The following is a 24,654-nucleotide window of genomic DNA, read 5'->3' as shown; positions in this document are numbered from 1 at the left end:
GAGAATCCTGCTCAGGATTCTGAGAGAATCCTGCTCAGGATTCTGAGAGAATCCTGTTCAGGATTCTGAGAGAATCCTGTCTCAGGATTCTGAGAGAATCCTGTCTCAGGATTCTGAGAGAATCCTGTCTCAGGATTCTGAGAGAATCCTGTCTCAGGATTCTGAGAGAATCCTGTCTCAGGATTCTGAGAGAATCCTGTCTCAGGATTCTGAGAGAATCCTGTCTCAGGATTCTGAGAGAATCCTGTCTCAGGATTCTCAGAGAATTCTTATCAGGATTTTGAGAGTCCTTCTCAGGATTCCGAGCGAATCCTAAGAATAAGTCTCGAGTTTTACCCTTGGAAAATGGATTGCCTCCTTGAACGTATTTTTTTAATTGTGTCAACAGCAAATTTGCAAGACTTGCTCTGGATTGACAAAATGATTACATTTCCCTGCAAAATTTTCGATCGCTTCAATTTACTCTCCGCAGCTCAGCCATCATAGCTGCTCACTTTCTCCTAGATTGAATATCGATTTTCCAACACCGATGCCAACGTCGAGGCTCTTTCCTACCACAAACTAATGCTTTCGTACCACCCCCTCGCCCCCCCATACATTCCACGCCCAAGGTCTACGAGGGCAAAGTGAGTTCAATGGACCGTACTCGAATGTCTTCAATATATCTTATCAAATCGCTCGCACAGCATCCACAAAGCCGCACCGCAGTTCTGAACCGCAATCCAACCACCACTCGCACACCAAACACTCAACGCAAGTAGAGGAACAAACTCGTACCGGATGCCATCAGCTTCTGGGCCTGCACTTGTCGCACTCGCAGCACTAGGGCACGGTGCTTTCCGGACTGTTATTATTGAAACAAAATCCTGCAGAATCATGTGAAAGTAATTCCTTCAAAATCCTAAAACGTGATTGCTTTAGAATTCTGAGACAGGAATATTTTAGAATCATGAGACAGGATTCCCTCAGAATCCTGAGGCAGGATTCCCTCAGAATCCCGAGACAGGATTCTCTCAGAATCCTGAAGTTAGATTCCCTCAGAATCCTGGCAGAATCCTGAGAAAGGATTCCTCTTTTCAGAATAGAATACTTTCGATCGTCAATTAACGGTTCTGTATTGCTTTTCATCATTCATATAGTCAACAGTAGAACTCAAATATGGTGACTTAGTTATTTTTGGAGAGCACCGTGTAAAAAAGATTGCTATCTCTCAGCGATGACCTCGGTCGAAACTTTTCCCATCCATTTCGATTTTCTTTCTGGTTTCGTTTTGCCGAGCGTTGATGACGATGGGGCCATTCTCCATCCGGAACTCGGTGTTCCAAGGCAGAAGCATTCGAATGTGCCGCTTGTTCTAGTTCTGCTCCGACTCCAGAGGAGTACATGAAAATGAGGAATTACGACCTCCAAGGAATGGGAAGTTTTATTTACGACGTTCGGAGCATCCATCCATTTAGGGGAGACGAGTGAGTGAGTGATGGAGGGAGGGGAGTTACACACATACCACACATACATACACTGCCGAGTGAAAGTGACCGGAATGCGGAAACTGTGAATCGAAGAATGGGATTGAAGGTCCACACCAGGGCCTTCGCTTCTCTGTTGTGGCGGAAGTAGCAGTGCCTCCTGTTCACAGCGAGAGGTCTCTCGAGAATTGATGTTGGGGCAGACCGTGGCGAAAATTTATGCTTCCTCCTACTCTGGAAGCGATTGGTGGAATATGTGAAGTGGTAAGAAGAACAATGCTTTCTTTCTGGGTGTAGGTTGAACATTTGGGAAAGAGTGCGCATAGAAAGAAAATAAAATCTCGAAGGCCCTATGATTTGTTGCCGTTAAGACAGAAGAAGAATCCTGACGATTGGGCTCTGGTAAGATTTAGGATTCGACCTAAACTAGGGTTTATGCATTACGTTAGGTATATAGCACGCTAACGCAGTGCATGTACAATGTACCTTAGGGCTATTCAAATTTTTAAAAAAGTTCGAAAATCCATCCTCTCATATGCTTCTTACTATCCTTACCATTAAAATAGTGTTCTGTGAAATTTTCAGTTTTCTAGGTGGTGAAAACACGCTAGTACTGTAATGTAAGTAGTAACTTATCATCCCATAATGAAAACTCATTCTTCAAACCTTAATGAAGGATGTTGCTGAAGAAACAAATCCCTTCTGAGCTGATTTTGTTTGGGATTTTCGTACATGTTTGCAGGGCTAACATTCCATATTAAGCTAATTAATAGCAAACAAACTCATGAATATCTCTTCTACTACCAGTCGGATTGAATTTCTCTCTTTTGAAAGTTTCTTTATTATGATTTGAAGAATGAGTCTTTACTTTGGGATAATAAGTTTGTACTTACATTACAGTACTAGCGTGTCTGGAACATATCTCAATATTTCTCCATAGTAATTTTCATATAAACCTATATTGTCTTTGGACCACTTTTAAGTCACCACCTAGGAAGCTGAAAATTTCACAGAACACTATTTTTCTGATAAGCATGGTAAGAAACATATAAGAGATTGAATTCTCAAACATTTTTAAATTTTGAACCACCCTAGTGTACCTGCTCACATAATAATATTTCTACTCCTGAAACAGGATTCTATCAGAATCCAGAGGTAGGATTACATAAGAATCTTGAGCCAGGATTCCATCAGAATCCAGAGACAGGATTCCATCAGAATACTGAGACCAGATTTCATCACGATATTGAGACAGGATTCGATCAGAATACTGTGACAAGGAGGGAGGGGAGGTGGGATTTCATCAGAATCCTGAGAAAGCATCTGCAATGTATTCAGACATAACACAATTCTAGCAATTATTTGTACACAAACATATATTTTTTCACTGTATAATTCAGTCACCACGAACACTATAATCAATCCCTTCCCCCCGTTTGTTGCTGGTACACCTCGATCGTGTCACCTTCCTCCATTTCCAGTGTCGTGGGACTATCGTTCTCGGTGATGGGTTGTCCGTCGAATCGGAAGCGGACCACCTGCATGGACAACCCCGATCGATCGCAATAGGCATTCATCAGCTTCTTTAGAGGAGTATGCTTCTTAATTTTAAACTGCACCACGGCATTGTCCTGGCCGAGCACTTTGAGGTTGATGTGCTCCGACTCCGCTGCCTTGGGTTGATCCTTCTTGTCGGAGGACATGACTGATGGTGCGAAAACGTTGAACTGGGACTTCTTGCGAGAGGAATGAAGATTGAGAAATGACTGTTGAGGATCGCGTGCACTCTACTCTCATATCAGCCGAAGGTAGACAAGATCAATCCGAAAAAAATGTACCTTCAAATTTTACCCACAGGAGGGTTAACGGCTGAATCATAGTAGGTAAAAAGAATGATCGTTTTTGTGTTTCGAGGTAGTTAATAGGTGGGCATTCACTGCCTCGGGAATTTTCCACTAGTATTTTACTTTGAATAGAGCAGAACAAGACCAATTAATACTACAAATCCCGTCGGGGCAGGTGAGAATGAGTCAAAGATCCCTTTTTTCATGAATCTCATCCAAAGTATTTTGAGGATCCACTTTTTTTTTGAGAAATAATTCAATTATTGTATTTTATAAATTCCTCCAAAAAATTCCGCCAAACCATCCAACAACAACCATAAAAATAATCAAAATCCTCTTCAAAGCATACACTCAGTCAATATTATGTGCACATCAGAGTCAAATCATTAAGAGATTTGAGTGAAACATTTCAATTCAGAGAATCGAAAAAACCGATTCGAGCATTGTACCTTTTTATTCCGCCTAATTGCTTATCTTTTGACAGGTACACATTAGCCTGGGACACGGTTATATGAAAAATTTAGATTCTCGCTCCAGTCCACTTTTTGGATTGCATTTAGGTCCCATAACAACTGTGCAAAATTTCAGCTCGATCGGAGAAACTATATTTTAGCGCCAGCCGTTCAAAGTTTGTATGGGATTTACTATGGGAAAACTTACTTTTGCAAAGAAAAATCACTAGAGGTCGCCCATTGACCTCTATAAAAATTCTAAACACTGATCTCGATAGGTATTTCTACGATGAACAACATTGCCAAAAACCACAAAGCAATCCGATGCTTGTAAAAAAAGTTATTAAGCATAGACTACTCGGAAATTTTGCCCGATTTTGTTATTATTGTTATTCCTTTACGTGTAAATCAACGTCGCCTTGCCAATCGGTTTTCTTTGAATAACTTTTTTCACAAGGGTCGGATTGTTTCGCGGTCTTCGGCAATATTCTTCATGGTAAAAATACCCATCGAGGTCTGTGTTCAGAATTTTTATAGAGGTCAATGGGCGACCTCTGGCGATTTTTCTTTGCAAAAGTAAGTTTTCCCATAGTAAATCCCATACAAACTTTGAACGGCTGGCGCTAAAATATAGTTTCTCCGATCGAGCTGAAATTTTGCACGGTTGTTATGGGACCTAAATGCAATCCAAAAAGTGGACTGGAGCGAGAATCTAATGTTTGTCCCACACTAGTACACATATTTCGACTATCGCTTGCAGTCTTCTTCAGTGGCAGTTACTCACATCCACTGACGAAATCGTCGCATCTCCCCACCTTAAGTACTGTTTTGTCTCAAATTCCGAACAGACTCAAATTCCGAACACTCCGTTTTTGTATGGCGATACGATTGAAACGTTTCGCTGAAATATGTCATCAAATTACCATAATATGGCAGTTAATTACAATTAAAATTTATCATCTTCCAATCTATTTTATACCTCAAGAGTAGTGATGATTCTCTAGTTCGAGACCAGTAAAACTAGCTTACATACATTAATTTGCAAAATTATTCATTTGAATACGCTTTATTCGTGCTGTTCGGAATTTGAATCACGGTGTTCGGAATATGAGACAGAATGAACACAGTGTTCGGAATTTGAATCAAAATGTTGTTTCATACTTTTACGTAAAAACGATACTAACCAAGTTTAAATTAACATTTTTTATCGGCACACCCAACAGCTAACAGTTAGGCTTTGCAGAGAAATTAAAATTTTCACAAATATCAGCTACTTTATGCCTATCAGATGCATTTGAAGTCACTGTTGGTCTTAAGTGTTCGGAATATGAGTCAAAACGGTACTAAGAGGATATTTCAATACAATTGTTAAGGGCTCTATTTTGTGAATCGAGTCGATCAAAATGACTCGACTGGAGTCACTGTCGACCGGAAAATTCGTTCGACACGGCTCTGTCATTCGAGTTTTTCGACAGTTGTCACTCCATGTGACTGAACCACATAGTCGACGAGTGACATCTGAAACATGCATGCTTACTTTGATCGACAGTGATTACAGACGAGTCACATGAATCTACTCGATTTATAAATAGGACCCTGAATTAACTTCAAAAGTTTCAGTCAGAACTTCCTAAGATTTTTAGTCATAAGCCTCAAACAATGTGAACTACAATCTTAAAAGTCGACAAAGAGGTAGAGAAAGCAAGCAGTGGTTTGGATCGAAATGTTCTGAAAAGCCTAAACAGGTTCAACTGGTATTTTCGTCGTATTGTTTCCAAATTGAAATTGTTGGAGATTTTTGGAATTCTTCAACAACATCATCAGAAATATTCCATGGATTTTAAGTGACATTATTTATGAACATTTCTACTGATTCTCAAAGCAAGCATCAGAGAATTTGATTCGAAATACTTCGAAGATTTTTGTCCAAATCGTGTAAATGTTTAAGTTGAAAAATTTCAAAATATTGTAGTTAGGTAAATGTTTTTATAAAAGATCTTCACAATCTACTGAAAACAGAAAATGACAAAGATAAACAACAGATTTCATGTGAAAGTTTTCAATCACATCAGTTGAATTGATCTTTAATATTTCAATTGAAATTTTTCGAGTACTTTTGTTAAGAATTGTATCCAAACCCCTTGAATAATTTCTGTCAAAGTTACTCAGTAATTTCAATAGATGTTCTTTGAGGTGAAGACAGAAGATGCCTGAAAACCCGTGGTTTACCAAAATGTTCCATCCTAAGAAATGTCAAAAATAAGTTAATATATAAAAATCACAAATATCACAAGTACTTTAATGTACATTGCAAACAACGGAAAACCAATATGAATTTCATCTGTAAATTTTCCACAACTTTTTCGACTTCTTTGCATGTGTCAATTTTATATAGAAAATGCTGAAAATCAGTTTATTAATCAATTAAATTCAGTATAAATGATCGATTAATTCCCCAGGTAAGAGGTTCAACCAATAACATGGAACTGCAACGCTTTGTGAACTGAACTAAGGGCAGGACATGCACCGTCTCGAGAGTAAAATTTATTTAGATTTAATTTATTTAAAATTGTTAAGATTCATCACACAGACAAAATATAAAATTCTTCTGGCGTCATTTTTCTACAAGGATAAGCAAAGAGCCAAGTTGTTATCTTTTTATTTCAAAGGAATAATTGTGATACGCTATTCTTTGAACTAAATTCAAATTTGGTTCAATCGAAAATTAATCGAATCGATGGCTTTAAACTTTTAAACATTTTAAAAGGCTGCTACGTGACCGGTGTTAACTGATATTACTGTCGCTTCTTCACTTTGTTAAACATAACATGAACTGATAAAAACATCAATCTGTAGTTAAGACTTTCTCTGAAATTCAGGAATCGATTTGTATGAAAACATCTCCCAACACTTGAAGTTTCACTAAATGACGAACAAAATAGGATACTCAAAACATTGCGTTAATTCACATTTAAAAAAATCTTTTAAATTCAAATGTTATTACGATATCTTACCATTTAAGTTTTCATGACTACATAATTTATTTTATACATGAGAAACCTACCTAGAAAATTCTCAAAAGTAGTTGTAATACAAAAACACTATTTATTTAGTTTTAGGATATAAGAAGTAGAAGAATATACCACGTTTATTATTAATATTATGCTCACGGTGCGAGCATACAAAATATCAACAAATTATTTAGGGTCAAAATACCAAGCTTGTCAAATGGAGGGCTGAAATTGGTGTGCCCTGTAAAACCCAATTATTCTACTGCCATGAAACTTTAGCTGATATAATGAAGCAATGGAATTCGTGACCGTGCGGTTAGTGTTACCAAGCATTTATCCGCTGAGAATCAAGAAGTGCGGTTTTATTTAGTCCGGAAAACTTTTCGTCAGGAATGTTATTCGACTGTGTCACTGGGCGTTGCATGCTAGTCCGTTGTCTAGTGTGGTGCTTCTTTCAAAGGACAAATCATCAAACGGAAGCATTAACGTTTCAATGTCTTAAAAAAAACAAAGTGCACTAAGTATGGCTGCCGAAAAGTGCCGATCCAGGAAAAAATTAGCTAGAAAAGTGGTCGAAAATGATATAAATTTAACTATGTATATTTTAGGTTATGACTTTCAGCCTGTTATGCTCAAAACATAATTTTTAGTTTCATCCGACACGCTTCAACCGGAACGAACTCACCATTATAATGAGTCTATTGATTGGAATACACAATACGCTAATCACAGATCTTGATTGCACCGCTTATTCCCGCAGATCAGATGACAAAATTAAAGGACCAAACATCACTCATCACTTGATTTACATTAGTTAATGTCATAAGGCAAAAACAAATTGGTTTTCTATAGGCGTTAAGATGCACTTGATCTACGTGAAACATGGTTAAATTGCTCCATTATTAAATCACTGTTTAATGATTTTTTACAGGCGTTAAGATCATCTATATAGCCTAAGGTTAAATTATTGCGGGGTGTTGGTTAGGCTTGGAATTTTCAATTAATGTCTTACATGGCGTTAAGATGTACCAGATATATATGGTAAGGTCAAATTACTACAGGACGTTGATATTACTACGAGACGTTAAAATGATCTACACGAGAGAAGATACATTTCTTCAGGGCGTTAATACACCTTGACATTTACGATTGATGTCATACAGGGCTTTAAGTTGCACCTGATCAATGTAGAATGACTTCAAAGTACTCCATTGATACAACTTTGAATTTTCGATTCTAATCTTATTGGACGTTGAGTTGCACCTGATCGACGTAGGATAAGGTCAAACTAATCCAAGGCGTTGTTAAAGCTTCGAATTACCAATTGATACCCTACATGGCACTTTAATACACCTGCTCTGCGTAGACAAGGTCAAATTACTCCAATTTCGATTGATATCATACAGGACGTCAAGATGCACGTGATCTACATAGTATAAGGTCAAATTACTCCAGGACGTAGATACAGCTGTGAATATTCCATTGATGTTGAACAGGGCGTTAAGAAGCAGCTGATCTACGTGAGACGATGCCAAATTACTCCAGGATATTGATACATCTTGATAATTACTATTGATGTCATACATTGCGTTAAAATAACTTGATTTACATGGGATAAAGTCAAATCACTGCATGACGTTAATACTGCTAGGAAATTTCGATTAATTCTCAACAGAGCGAAAATACGCACCAGATCTCGCAAAGATCAATGTGGAAAAAATTGCTCCAGGAAGATGATAAAGAGTGATCGATTGATGGCATACAAATCGTTAAGATACCTCTGAACTACGTGAAATAAGGCCAAATTACTTCAGAGCATTGTTGAAGCTTAGAAATTTTAATGTATGTCCTACAGGGTGTTGTGATAAACCTGATCTACATAAAGTAAGGTCAAATTCCTTCAGGGTGTTCAATCAGCTTGGAATTTACAGCTGATGTCCTACAGGGCGTTAAGATGCACCTGATCTCCATGACATAAAGTCAAATAACTCCAGGGCGTTGATAAAGCTTATAATTTCCAATTGATGTCCTACAGAACGAAAGGAAAAATAAAATTATTCCAGGGCGTTGATACAGCCTGAAACTTTCAATTACTTACAGGGCGTAAAGGTGCAGCTGATCTATATGAGACAAGGTCAAGTTGCTCCAGAGCGTCGATACGGCTTGAAATTTTTAATCGATACGGGGCTTTAAAGGACACCTGATCTACGCAAGATACTGTCAAATTGGTCTAAGACGTTTATAAATCTTGCCAATCTCTTATGATGTTCCACGGGGTGTTAAGTTGCACCTGATTTACATGGGACAAGGTCAAATCTTTTCAAGGCGTTGATACGGATTGGAATTCTTAAATGATGTCCTACAGGGCGTAAAGACACACTCTACAGGGCGTAAAGACAGATGCTCTACATCAGTTGAGGTCAAATTACGTCAGAACGTTAAAATGCTTGAATTTTAAATTGATGCTCTACGGGGCGTCAAGATACAACGGATATATGTACATAGGAAAACGTAAAAATACTACAGGGCGTTGATACAACTAAAAATTTTAAACAGATATCCTACAGCACGTTATCATACAGCTGAACTGTATGAGACAAGTTTAAATTACTCCAGGGCATCGATACAACTTGGAATTTTAAGTCGATTCAGAGTATTAAGGTGCACCTAATCTACGTAAGACAAGGTCAAATTCGTCTAGGGCGTTTATACATCTTGCCAATCTCTTCTGATGTCCCACAGGGCGGTAAATTGTAGTTCAAATCACTCCAGGGCGTTGGTTAAGCCTGATGTCAAGATACACCTCATCTAAATACGATAAGGTTAAATTACTACTGGGCGTAAGTACAGCTCGTTAATTGTCGATTGATTTTCTACAGGGCGGTTCTATATGAAAAAAGGTAGAATTACTCCAGAGCGGTAGTACAAGTTGGAAATTTCAATCTAACGCCCCAGATTGTTGTTGATCTTGCAAAGTTCTATCACATTACTTATATTTTTCATAACTTCGGGTGAAAATTTCTAAAAAAAATCTGAGAAAAGCTTCTTAGTCGTCGACTAAGCGCAACTATGCAGGACGACAGGGCTGGTTAGGGAAACGATTTCTTGTCCGTCTCTGGTTCTAGCGTTTGCTACGAACGAATAGTTTGAGTGTGATAGATTTAGAATGGAAGATAGAAGCAAATGAGAGATATACAACTACAAAGTACGAGGATTGAACCCATGACCTTCTGCTTATGAAGCAGAAACGGTAGCTATCAGACCACCAACCAAAATGTTCCATCCTTGAAGGAGGATTAAGTAATAATCACAAATACTGAGAAAGAACAGATGCTGTCCTATTTAGTCTATTTGTCTTTGTTTTGACACCGTTTTGATTTAAATCTTCAACGACATTCCGGAGAATACAACAAATACTACATTGGTGAAGATTATAAATTAAATAATTAATGTGTATTCGACACCTTTCCGTTTATTATTAACATACTTTATTTGAGCCATTCTTGGATTTCCTGATTTCCAGATGAAATCAGATTTTCCAAATCTGAACCCAAAATCAAAGAATGCCCTAAATCCTATTAGTGCATAAGGTGGCCAATGACATGGCAGGACGTTAAATCCTTCATCAGTTCATCTTTCAGCGCATTTGTAAAAAAGCCTTTTAACTCTTATTTGTAAACACCAAGAAGTTCTTGAACTGCTAGCTTCCCCAAGAGGGATTACACCGGCCGAAGCAGCTTTGCGGTATTGTTTTTTTTTCCTCAAAACCATCACAACTTCCCAAAACCATCACAGCTAGCTAAGTTACAATGTTGACATTGAAAATTTCAGCTCTGTAATGTCATATGTGGCATGAGCCCTCAGTGAAACGTTATGACAAATTTAAATTTATATCTTATCAAATCAATCAAATTTTTGCATTGCTTTAGGGTTTCAAAGAAATTTAAAGGCTTAGAGTCATGAAATGTATTCTCATACTCTGCCAAATGAGCCGTCCACCTAGAACTTCCATATAAAATATTAAAACACAAACATTTCAATTTTTCACCGATATAATATTTTGAGGCAAGAATTTTCTGGAAGGTTAGACCATAAACTAAAATCCTATGAAGGAAAATTTTAGATTCATTCATGTTTGATAATACCGTGGTACTTTGCGCATATATGCAAAGCAAAAGGCGATTTCGTTATACGTACATCATGGTTCTCTGGGAGCTACTTTTATCGTTATTCTTGGAGAATTCCAAAGCTTACAAGATGACAACATTTTTTATAATTCTGTCATATCCTTAAAATTCTCAGGGATTTTATTCAAAACGCTTCAAAAAATGTCCTTCAAGCATATATTCAAGTAATTTGGTCGAAATTGTAGAAAATTCACAATAATTCCAGTTTGAAATTTTAAATATGTCCATACCAAAACCGTCTTTTGAAAACTTTTGACGAAGTTTTTCAAGAAGATTTGTTTCAATTTGTAATAGTTTTGGATGAAATATTTCAGAATATATTCTTAATTTTCTTGTCGTAATAGAATCTCAAATTTGTTAATAATATCTTATTTTTATAACTTATTACAATAGTACGTGTTTCTGCAATTACTCAGGCAAATATTCCCGCTCAAATAAAAGCTATGTCGTATATAATAGATTGATTCAAAAAATCCTTTTTGCTCCACACCATACATTCAATTCTAGATCAAATTCTGAGTGTCCTCCAAAAATTTGAGCTCATTTAAATGAAAACTTAGACTGCACAAGCTCTGTATGGAATTAGTATGGGAAAAGTCATATCGGAAACGACACGGATAACAAAATATACCCTTAATTTAAATCAAGAGGCGCAAAAAAATCGAAAAATACGGAAACAAATCATCGATCTCATTTAAAAATTGGGTATACAGTCAAACCTCCATGAGTCGATATCTGGAGGGACAATCGACTCAAGAAAGTATCGAGTAATGGAACAGAAACCATATGGGAAGCTGTTCGAGAGGACCATTATAGTAACCATGAAATTGTGTTTTATGTATGGTTCCTCGAGTCGATATCGAGTATTGGACACGGCTCATGGAGGTTTCACTGTATATGTGTTTTTAGGACCTTATCGAACCAGTAGACTCCCAAGTAGCACGCGAAACATCTTCCAAAGAGATGCTTTTCAAAAATGGTTTCAATCGCGTATCAATAAAAGCACATGTAACAAAACTGATTCTAGTTCGGTTGCATATCAATATCAAGGCTCATAAAGTTTCATTGCCGCTCCAACAAACATGCACTTCACTCTTTGTTTGACGTTCAACATTTTGAAACTACAAGATTTGCTTAAAATGTCGTTTGCAAATAGCAATGAAGTCAAGTTTATCAAAATGTTTTCAGCAACTTTTCAAACAAACTCTTGAAACTTCTCCCAAATTCCGGTTTCAATGTTATGTTTCAAATTACTTTCATTTAAAGCATCCGCAACTTGCATTCATTTTTCGTTTCCATACCCACAACTCATGAAGAAACACCCCAGTTGCGAGATAGTTGCACTAAACATCGTGTATGACAGCTAGAAGTTTGTGTGTTTCAATCCAGTTCCAATATGGTTGAGTTGTATCTTACGTATCATCTAACAACGAAAACATGGTCTAGCAACAGCTTGTTTGTTTAAATGGTGTTTCTCATGTGGTGCTTGGAAGTTTTTGCGAAAAGTTTAGATTATTTCAGGCGTGGTCTAATTTTGCCAGTAATGAACCTGTATTCCGAAGGGTGCAGTAGAGTTATGAGCAACAAGCTTTGATTAATGGGCCATGTGGTCGCTTTTATAGTGCATTGGCGTAGCAATTGTTCGAAGAGCTGGTTGAGTAGTGAGTAGAGGAAAGGGTTGGGGATCTTGAGGTCGTAAGTTCGATTCTCGTTCATATTTTTGTTTTCATTTTTTTTTTCTAAGTATTTTGCAACAAATAAACAATTTCGATATATAACTTAAATATGTTGCAAACAGACTCCGCCCCTTGCGCTTTTTAAGTTGCTATTCAGTGCAGTTGTAAGTCTTATTTTCAACAATTGACAACGCTGATTAGTTTCAAGAGATAATTTTATTCTTGAGTTGAAACAAACTGTGCTGCTTGGGGCTGATTCGACAAAGAGTGCCAGAGAGTGACAGATGTAAATAATGTCACCAGAAGCCGTACGCTTATCACCGGTAGCCGACAGAACAGAGAGCGGTACAGTGCAGCAAGTGCTAAAGAAAAGCAAATCCACCGCCTAAAGAAAAGGCAGGACGAAAAAAGTGTGGTAGCTGAAGCTCAAGATTGCATGAATCGGAACGATATGCGGAGATTTTATGCAACGGTCAACGGCGTGCGTTACAATAATGCCCGCCCGTCCGAGATAGTGCCCGCCATGTACAATGATCGAGAGGAGAATTTGCTGACCGATGAAATAGTGGTTGCTGCCAGGTGGAAGAAGCATCTTCAACACTTGTTGAAAGGTGATAATGGAAATGTAGCGAGAACAAAGGACGGTTGTAACTGATTGCGGTAGACAATCTTTAAGATCTTGTAAGATAATCTAGGTAATATGATGGCACTCACTTCATTTAGTGTCGATGACTGGAAAAGCCCGTTTGCCCCATTTTGTCCTATAAATTTGATTTTTAATGTTTGACAGTATTAACAACTGATTTCGGATGTTTAAATTATACGAACACATTTATTCTCCTTTTGGTTACTGAAAGAGTATGTTTAGCACATTTTCCCTGAATTTTTTTGGGAATACAATAGAGACCACATGTCAACCGGTCCTGATTTTTGAAATAGCATGTTCTGTCCCATTTTGCTATGAAAATGCAATTTCTCTGGAGTGAAGAACAGTTGATTGTGGTAAACTAAATTTAGTTTTCTCGGTAAAGAATAATTAGGGCAACATAACGAAGCATACTTCATTCAGTGTGAATAAATGAACGAGCCTGTTTCTCCACATTTTGCGTTAAAATTTTAATTTAGCAATGTTAAGAGTTTATTATGGTAGGGAGGATTCAGTTTGCCCCTTTTGGCCCTAAAACATTAACATCTCATAATTTTGTACCAAAACCTCTTTGCATTTTCAGATGAGATAGTCCTACGTCAGAATATAATATATTTTATTTGACACAATAAGTTGTAGATATTTTCACAGGTTTATGGACAAAAGGTCGAAAGACAAAAGGTCGAAAGGACAAAAGGTCGAAAGACAAAAGGTCGAAAGGACAAAAGGTCGAAAACGATTTGCATGGTGGGAAATTTTTCCTTCTTTAAAAAAAGATTTTCGACCTTTTGTCCCTTCTTTTTTGTTCTTCGACCTTTTGTCCTTTCGACCTTTTGTCTTTCGACCTTTTGTCCTTTCGACCTTTTGTCTTTCGACCTTTTGTCATAGATTCGCCATCGGCACACATTATTAGAATTCCAAATTTATGCCACTGATTGCTAGTACCTATATGCTTAAAACTAAAGGGTGGTCGTTAAGATCAGCTAGTTACAAATCCTAGGTGTGCAAAAGTATTTACCCTATGGAATGAACGATTTTATAAGTCATGTTCTTAGATTTTGACGTATATGAGTGCATTCATTGTAAACATCATTTTGTGCATGACAAAGAAACAAGTTTTAAATCGCTCGTTTTTCTCCGAGTTGATTGAAGAATAATAGTATAAATTATTTTTTTCCGGGGCCTTCCTTAGCCGAGTGGTTAGAGTCCGCGCCTACAAAGCAAAGCCATGCTGAAGGTGTCTGGGTTCGATTCCCGGTCGGTCCAGGATCTTTTCGTAATGAAAATTTGCTCAACTCGAACTTTAGCCCCAACTTACTGTATGTATTGTTGCCGTTTTTCCCAGAGGATTCAACAACTTCCAAGACGCAAACAATCAAATCTGTTAGAATGGTTTTGGGAAAAAATTTAAATTTCTGCTATATTGGCAATTTATGCCGGAAGTTGATTGAAAACATCAAGTCATCCAGACAATTCCGTTTGAACTAAAACGAAGACAATCCGTCAAGAGTTGACAAACGGCAGCAGTTTGGACTTTTTTTCCATTTGCTGGGTGGATACGGGTTAAAAGAGTGCGGTTTCTGAATCCCGAGCAAGCGTGAGTTTTTTCATCGCGTCGCTGGATTTTTTTTTTCATGGAAGCCCAAACACTCGTGGTTTTGTTTTGAGTCGTCAGAGTGGTTTTTTGCATGAAGAGCAAAAGTGTTACTTTTTTCGCGTCTCTAGAGTGACTTCTTTCTCAGTTGTATGCGTTAAGTGAAACTGAAAGTGGATTGTGGCGGCTCAGTCAAAGATGAAGGATCAATTGGTGAGCTCGATTCATGCTTTTATTTCAATTTTGTAAAATATGTATTCGTAATTCGTTACAACGGTGGGACGTAAATATGATTTTTCAGCAAACAATCCATGGTTCGTCACTGTGAGAGTTGGCAGAAATGTTTATTCATAAATTGTTTATGTTTTACAAGTTTTTTTTTCAAACGACTGCTTTTTACCTGTAATTCTGTAAATAAAAAATATTTTGAATTGTTCGTCACTATACGTGTAGACTTGCTGAAGGTTCACTTTATTCAACAAACTTTGAATGGTTTGCCACTGTAAGTGTCTGTATAAAAGTGTACTGTGATGGTCCAGCCAATCATTTTTTTCAAAAACTCCAGTTTGAAATTTTTGAGCTTTCCTTTCAAAAACCTTGTTTTGAAAATAACCGTGAAAAGAAAATCAAGAAAATTAGTTCACATATGTTATAATTGAGGGAGTATGAAGCAAAGGGATACACTTGTATGAGAGTCAGAAAAACAAGCCAACCTTCTGAGAATTACGTTTTTTTTATTGAACGCAAAAATCACCTAAAAATACTGTTGGACAGCTTGAAAACAGTAGATTCTTAGTGTACTTATATAAAATTCTAAAATTTTATCAATAGTGTCTTGTCTCTATCTATATAAATAAAAATGGAATGATGTTTGTATGTCACGAAGTGGCTCACGAACGAGTCAACGGATTTGAATTATTCTTTCTCAGTTTTGTTCTTCTAGGGTTCCGACGTGTTTTTGTGTGTAGAATTCCCAGGACTTTCGACGGGAAAGTTTGTCATTTTATATGGAACAATCCATAGTGTTTTTCAACAGCCTACTTGATGGCAAGACGAAGTTTGCCGAGACCACTAGTTTTGAATAATTTCTTTGAGTTGGTTCCTTCAGAGAAGAAAACTTAGAGAATCTTTTTTTCGATTTTCTAAATATTCTCTTGTTTGAAAAATTGTCAAAAATTCAGTACAAAACCTTTCAAAATCTTCATGAAACATGTCACAACCTTCAAGCTATTTAACTAGATTTATTACGAATCGAATGCATCCTAAGTTTCGGACGGAATCTTTCAAGAACTTCATTACAAATTATACAGTCATTAGGAGCAATCGCCCTCATTCACGTTCCACTTTCTAAAATAAAAACATTCCGAACCACATTCCGTATTCGCAGCATTTGCGACAAACTCTGTCCGAAAATTTGCGTCTGCATTCTAATCTGTGGTCAGGAATGCGAGAGAGCAGACTCCTCGACGATCCACTCACCAACACCAACGCACACAGATGTCAATCATCAATCAACACTAGCTGCTCCGAGCCGGTCTGGTCCTGGTAATGCCAGATTTAGCCGATTCTGACATTGACCATTCATCGTGACAAACGCTCTGAAAAAGAATTAACATAGAGGTGCGAAACGCACAAGCATCCGAGATTAATTCAACCTCTTCGAATTGCAATGTCTTATCGAGCAAAAATTCGAAGAAACATTAAACCAATTAAATTGTTAGCTTGAATAGTTTGGGAGAAATATCAGATATATTACGAAATTGAGATTTGGAATTTTAAAACATTGTCATTTGTAAGTGTAAATTGTATTGGAAAATGGCAAGACAAAATGTTATAGTCAAGTATGCTTACTGAGCTGCTTGAGGCACCTCTGAAGCAAATCTTAAAGTGATGGCAACACTGATAATATATGAACCTACAAACTTTTCATCAATTTTAGCTAGTTGAGCGACTTTTTAAACTGTTGATAGAAATTAAGACCGGTTGAAAAAGTACTCGCGAAACATTGTTGAGCATACCATGTGAAAGGAAAGAAACAGCTCGATACAGCTGTTTCTTCCTCCTATCATGTCTCAATAACGCAAAAAAGGTAGAAAACGTTTCTCCTCCCAGTTGAGAGCATGTGATATTTCGCGCAAGGAAAAATTTCTCGCCCAAAACCTGTGTGATGAGATGTTTTTCCTAGACTGATTTATGACTTTCTAGACCAAGTGGCAACGCCTTCGACTAAAGATAGCCAGATTACAGCCATCATCGGTGAGAAAGTGTTGCTCAGCGAAGAGGTGCGAAGATTTCTTCCGATTCCACAGAAATATCGAAACAGCGAAACTTCTCGATTCACTCGAACGAAACCACTTCATAACGCTCCTTGTCACGTTCGTTCACCACTTCTTCGCAAAAATTCCTCGGAAATACCCAGCAGCTCTCACGCCAAAATCCCATTACCGAGTTCCGATTGGGCACGAAAATATCGGAGCGAATAAAGCTTCGCCAAATTGACTTTGGTTCAATTTTCACATTCTCCGGAACCGAAATCCTCTTTGATTGCGTATTGTTTCTCCGCTGCTTCGCCATTTGGTTTGACGTGGCTTGGTTGTGAGAGTCGAGAATGGGCCGCGTCCGAGTAATAAAAATTTATAGCTTGAGTGAGCTTCGATGCCGGTTGTGATTTTATTTTTTTCGATCGTGCTTGACGGGTCAGGGTAGGCTTTTTACACCCATTTAGGATAAGGGAATGTCTCTGGCATCAGAAAACAGTGAGATGTGGAGGATGGAAAATTGGGGAAAATGTGAACAAGTTACCTAACGGAAACATATTAAGTTCAAGTTTTCAAAATTTCAATCTCAATCTCCTTTTTAATGTCAATTAAATTGTTATCTGAATATGTCGATATACTGTCATAGTGATAATGAAAATCACCAAATGTTTCAGATTTAGCAAATTTGAAACATTTGTGTCCTTGAAGGACGAAAAAATCCAAGCCTATTTGAATTTTGACGTTGCGTTTGAATTGCGCGCATATCTTCTGCGCGTTACCGCCGCCGCTGGATGTGGATTTAATATAAGCGCCGCAATACATATTTAACGATATGGCTTCCCCTCAGGTTGAAGCACCGCACTTGTTTCTCTTCGCAGATTCAAGAAAATTTCTCGAGATAATGGAATGTGAATTTTTTTTAGTTCTGTACTTGAATGAGACTCAACTGTCTACCGCTGAATGGTGTGAAAAAATGGGGTTCTTCTTCTTCTTGCCAATAACGTCCTCACTGGGACAGAGCCTACTTCTCAGCTTAGTGTTCTGATGAACACTTTCACTGTTATTAACTGAAAGCTTAGTAATTTATGCGAAACTTCTTAAACGATTTCTGGAAGCAAATTTGATAAAACTGTTAAACAAAAATTCATAAATTTGCATAACTCTTTTGTTTCATAATAAATGTTGTTGAAATTTTCACAAATTGCCGGATAACTCTTCTAGTTTATGCTTCGGAATATTTGAGGGTATAGTCCAAGTGGTTCCGGAGTTATTCTGGATTGTCTTGGGGTACCAAAATTGGCCAAATCTCAAGACCACAATGAGCTTGAAGGATGGTGTCTTTAGGAAAGTTGTTCAGCAGATCAAGGGCAATCTGGCAGTGAAAAACCGCTTGGAAATTCATCCGCTGGGTGACTCTAGTACCAAATTTGTTTCAATTTCCAATTTCTCGAGATCTTAATAAGCTAGAAGGGTGTTGTTCAGCAGATCAAGAGCTATCTGGCAGTATGAAATTTAATTGCAATTTATCTGCTAAGCGGCGCTAGTAACAAATATTTTTCAATTTTCAGTATCTCAAGATCCTCATAAGTTAGGAGGTCGATGGAGGTACAATGAAAATATTGTATCAGTGTTAGTTGAGTTCGAAAAACAAAACTATGTAACTGATCATGCCCCACTAAAAAATGTGTTAAAATGATCTGAGCACTGTCTAAGAGCCTCCCTTGGCTACAGATGAGAAGCAAGCTCTGTTCCAATTGAGACGTAATTCCAAGAGAAACAACAAATAGTAGACATTATCAAGCAAAGTAAATTCACGTCAATAATATCTCCAATCGAATTTCCATAATTTGTAATTATCCACTCAATCCGTAATCAATTCCCTCTTCAACCGGGCAAACAATTATCATAACCTGTCCGGTAGCGTTTCATCACCACCTTGCGTCTACCACCATCATATTAGCGGCATTATATTGTCTCTGGACAGCTATATACTCGAACAGATGGGGCAGAACCGCACCGTCAATCAACTATCACAAACTGATGTCATCGGATCGAGCAGGTGGATAATTTTCACCTATCGTTGCAGCAACATCTCCGATCAGATATTTAGAATTGTTTTGTTGGCATGTTGAATTGCCATAGTCGACTATAAATCAGGGGTTTTCAGTCGTTTTGGCTAGCGGAGCCCTTTCAAAATTTAATTGTTGCGGGAAGCACTTATTGATTATCACGACTTCGTTCAAGATCTAGAATCGTATGAAACGCATAAATCAATTCTAAAATTCTCGAAATTGGGAAAAAGAAGTTTTTTGTTCGTTACCAACTGATTAATTTTGATGTATTTTTATCAAACAATACATTATAACCACAAAGGATACGCGATTTTGATTTAGTGATTTTGTTTGTTTTAGACCTAAGTTGTCACAATTCATAAGCAAAACGTGATTGCAATAATTTTCTAGCGGAAATATGAGGGAATATTTTTGTGGCGTGATATTCTTTATTATGTTTAAATCACTAGTAAAAAATAATACTTGGAGCGCTTAAAAAAGTGCGCGTAAACGTTACGTCTATTTGTTCTCTACAAAAATTAAGACAATCATTCAAGAATAATTCAAGAAGGCATTAAAACAATTAATGGTAAGGTGTCTAGTACTATTCTTGATTCACTTCGGCAGAGGATTTTTTTAAAGCTACATGAACCGTCTTTGGGCACACTATGCGTGATATTGAAGTTTACATTTTTTTAACGGAGATCCACACTTCTGTTTGTTTTTATGAACAAACGACTATCAGAGTAAGGTGTCCTTGATAAAGTAAACGTTTGAAAAGTTATGGCGCTTGCCCATAGAATGAGAGAATAACGTATTTAACCTAATAACCTTAATAACCTTGTTTTGTCATCAAGTATCCTGTACAAAAACGCCTTGAAATGTCCAATACGAAATGACAGTTATTTTCGCTATCGTTTTCTCGACTTTCAAAACCTCAAATACGTCCCAAATTGCTTGATAATGGTTATTTATTAACTACTTTAGATACCCGATATCAACTCGTTGGAAATTAAAAATTTGATTTTCTAGTGAAATTTAAACGAATAATGTTTTTTATTCTACCAATCGAATGAAAGGGCTATTATTACAAAAAATTAGGTTGAAATGCAGGTATTTGTACGTAAACCAGAACTAGAGATACAAATTTAACTTCCTTTTAGTAATTTCAGTTAAGTTTGGAACGAGTGATTAATCCCTTTACCGGCAGCTATGTTCAACCAGCGCCATTTTTTTCAAACTCTTATATTTTTTGAATCTGTATTTTTTTTTTTTTTTCCTGTGTTGGGTGTATAATCACTGCGACCATTTATTTGATCTATTGTGATACACCACCCATTTTAATGTATAACCGTATTCAAGGTGATAGATTACTATGATTAGTTATCCTCAACTCATGATTTCGGTATTTTCAAAATGGGGAATAATATGTCGTATAAACCGAACTACTTTGAATGGAGCTAAGGACCATATATCAGAGGGCTGTAGAAACCCTTGATCAAGATACTTTAATCTCACAGCAAAAAGTGCAACGCAGTTACACAGAAGGTGTTCAGAGGTTTCTGTTTCCTCACTACAAAAGCGACAAATATCATCTTCAATTCTTTTGATTAGTCGTAAATGATATTTAACTAAACAATGTCCTGTAATTAGTCCTGTGTATGCACACAGGTCTTTTTTTGACAGGGCGAGAAGTTTTTGTGTATTTGATTTATTGGGTGTTATAAACTTTTTAGATTGGCGGGCTACAACAGTTTTATTCCAGTTGGTATTTACCATGGCTTTTTAAATCTGTATAGTATTGATCATTGGTTATATCCTTCAAGAAATGTCTGAATATCTCCGGAATCATATACCCAATGATCAATTTCAATACAGATTCTTAAATTAGAAAAGTTTTTTGAGGGCTTGTGAAAAAATGGTACAAAAATATCGAAAAACAAAAAAGTTTTCGCTGTTTGAATATTCCTTTGTGGTTAAAAACTGAAGCTGCCGGTAGAGGGGTTAAACTGTATGCAGATTTGAATGAAGAATAAGATACATTGGAATTTTATCCTCTAGGGACAAAGAGACGCAAGAAAAACTATTGTACGTCTGAAAGTAAGGATGTGCTACTTCATAGTGAGTTATATATGTTTCCCATTACACTTCACATAAAACGGACAATGTTTTGAAAATGTACCAAAATTTTGAAAAAAAAACATTTTTTGCTGCAAATAACAAATAAATATGCTAAATATTATGTAGTTGCAGCCAAATCAAAGGCTTAAGTAATCATAGAACGAAGCCACACCTCAAATTTTCAATAGCGCAAGTCTTGAGAACCAAACAGCATTCCGCGTTGAAAATTTATCACCTCCAGCAAGCAAGCAATTTGATAGATTTTCAACGCAAACGTTGTAAAATTCTCCAGACTTGTGCACTTGAAAAAACAAAGTTTGGCTGCGTTTTATTTTTATATACCTTAAGACTACGCTTTGAAAAGAAGCCTATTGAGCTTGAATCGGTTTTGATTTCGTTGAGATACAGATGTTTAAAGTTTGCTTTGGGAACCATAGTTGATGAATAAAAAATAAAAAATGCGAAAATCGTCACATCATGTTTTATGGTAGTTTTGGTATGGAAAAAGTGAACGAAACATAAATGTTATTAATTATATGTACTGTTAAATCTATTAAGACTAAGGTTTTTGCTTTGGACATGATTTTTATCTGTTATTTTCACCTTACTAGAGAGGAACCGGAAGCATACCTTCAAATTTAATCATGCGGTCGTCGAGTTCCATATCTTCGTGATGAAAGCTTCTAAAAAATCAACGATATGGTAAGATTCTTCACAAGCCTTGTCAAATGATAGATTTGGTTCATACCTGGATCGATTCTACCCCATTACCCCGAATCCCATTTCCCCAAATGCCATTTCCCAGAATTCCATTACCCCGAATGAACCATTACCCCGAATCCTATCACCCCGAATGCTATTTCCCCGAATTTACAAGTATGTTGACATGATGACATTGATGACATTTCTCAATGATATTGGAATTCGGGGTAATATTATTCGGGGTTATGGGTCGTTCGGGGTTTTGGATTTCGGGGTAATGGCATTCGGGTTAATGGGATTCGGGGTAATGGCATTCGGGGTAATGGGGTAGAATCACCTGGATCATTAGAAACTTAAACATATTTTCGAGAAACGGCTTATTTTGGAGAGCCATGGTTGAACCTTCATATAAGTGTGTAAACCGGCTCTGTTTTGCTCAAAACTTATGAGTTTGTATTGATACAAGTTATCTCCAACCGAAGGAACCAATTTCATCCTCAAAAAACTGTTAAAGACCTTCGTTCTTCTTCTTCTTCTTCTTTCTGGCATTACGTCCCCACTGGGACAGAGCTTGCTTCTCAGCTCTTATGAGCACTTCCACAGTTATTAACTGAGAGCTAACTGTGCCTATGACCATTTTTGCATGCGTATATCGTGTGGCAGGTACGAAGATACTCTATGCCCTGGGAAGTCGAGAAAATTTCCAACCCGAAAAGATCCTCGACCGGTGGGATTCGAACCCACGACCCTCAGCTTGGTCTTGCTGAACAGCTGCGCTTTTACCGCTACGGCTATATGGGCCCTTCGTATTTATTTGTTTAATATTTTTAGCAAAAAAATGCATGTTTTTTCTTGTTAAAATTATTGAAAAAAAAAACCATAACACGCAAATGCCCTCAAAACTGTGAACCTGGCAAAATGTTTTACTGTGACCATGAAAAACACGTTCTCTAAGAACTCCCCCATCATCTGATACCAAACAAACTAAAATTCTCAACAATTAAATGTGATTTTCAAAGGTGGAAAATGTATCACCAGAGTATACGGCAATCAGGCGCGGTTTCTAACTTGAAGCGGACAAAACCTTTAAACTTCTTCGCTTCATTACATTATTTAGGACAGTAAGAAAATTATGACAAAAACTGTCCTAAATAGCAAAGTTATGTTAGAATATACTACGGTAATCAGAAATTACATTTACTCACGAAAACATTGAAAATAACTCTTGTTGATAGAAAATTCACGTTCAAACAATTTTCGCATTTTTTTTATGGGCCATACTGCAGTAGTGCAAATTTGCAGACTTTTGCATACCGTAATCAGGGGTATCATTGATCAGCGGGGTAACATTGATCGGAATGACCAATCTCGTAAAAAGTTCGTATCGCCATTTATTGATGGAACCTTTTCAAATCATGAATGGTTCTTCTCTTTCTTATATTCATAAGCTAATGAAAGTGAAGATTTTTGCGTAAACCTTATGCGTAAATTTATCAACTTTTCGAAACAATTATTTCAATGGATAAGGATGACACTACCGAACATTCATGTCTCACATAAGTTCTGCAAACGATATGAGCAAGAAAAATGCGGTTCTTACTAAAAATGGCATCGCCGAAAACGATTCCGTTGTCAAAACTTTCTTAAGTATGCTGAATTAGGTAACATTAACGAATTACTGTTAAGAATATAGAATTCCCTTAGGAAATTGCCTACCTTTAGGCGTATTCCGTGGTTCGAGGTGTTTTTAATTTTGAAATAACTTAAAAATTAAATGACTTGTAAGCGTTTGGCCTTCATATTCGGCTCCGGGGGCCATGATTTAAGTAAGTAACGACATTTTCAATATTACCGAACATTGTTTACATTGGTGATCAATGTTACCCCATATCAACTAAATCAAAAAATCACTTAAAACATTTTTTTGACATGCTTAAATATTTCAAAAAACAAAATACAGTAGAAAGTCACAAGCTATGGGTGACAGTACTTGTTTTAAAAATATAAAATTTGCAACATTTGCATTTTCAAACCAAATATTTGAGAAATATTCAAAAAAATGATCAATGTTACCCCGGATTACGGTACTTATGATGCTGCCAAAAATCAAAAACAAAACAATCTATCTCAAAATGTCAGCAATGTTCATTCAATAGTATAAAAGTCTATAGGGGGAGATCCCCCAGTACCGGACACTTAAGCCACTAAATTCATAATTCGAAAAATATTGGTATTATGAGCTCGTGTTACCCATTTATTATAAATATTATCATTTTTATAGTGTATAAAAATAAATTTGAAAATATAAATATGAATTTTGACATTGCATTTTGATGATGTATTTTAGTATCAAATTGATCGATCTTGAAACGTGGCACCCAATACCGGACACGATCTAAAAATACGTCGAATTCTGTAAATTTGAACATCATTGAATGTGTTTACCATAGGAATAGTATACAATTGCCAATTCAATGTATTTGCAACATTTACAAGAACAATTTGAGTTTTTCTTAGTTTACAAGATGTCCATCAAAATCCTCTTTCATATATGATGAAAAATAGCACATTTTACGATGTTGTTCTGAATGTTCATTCTTCTTAATTTTATCGCACGTTTGATACCATGATCGACGGAATCCATGA

At 36.8% G+C, this 24,654-nt stretch overlaps 1 protein-coding gene and 1 pseudogene across 8 annotated transcripts in view; both read right to left on the bottom strand.

Moving 5' to 3' along the window:
• The window catches only part of LOC5576390 (sodium/calcium exchanger 1), a 641,354-nt gene that overhangs the window by 376,209 nt on the left and 240,491 nt on the right, over nt 1-24,654 (bottom strand). The window lies entirely within an intron of this gene.
• On the bottom strand, nt 2,860-3,355 carry LOC5578636 (annotated as a pseudogene).

The sequence above is a fragment of the Aedes aegypti genome, chromosome 1 (genome assembly GCF_002204515.2).
Source record: "Aedes aegypti strain LVP_AGWG chromosome 1, AaegL5.0 Primary Assembly, whole genome shotgun sequence".
NCBI lineage: Eukaryota > Metazoa > Arthropoda > Insecta > Diptera > Culicidae > Aedes > Aedes aegypti.
The sequence above is the reverse complement of the archived record's forward strand: the minus strand, read 5'-3'. Positions and strand labels throughout refer to the sequence as shown.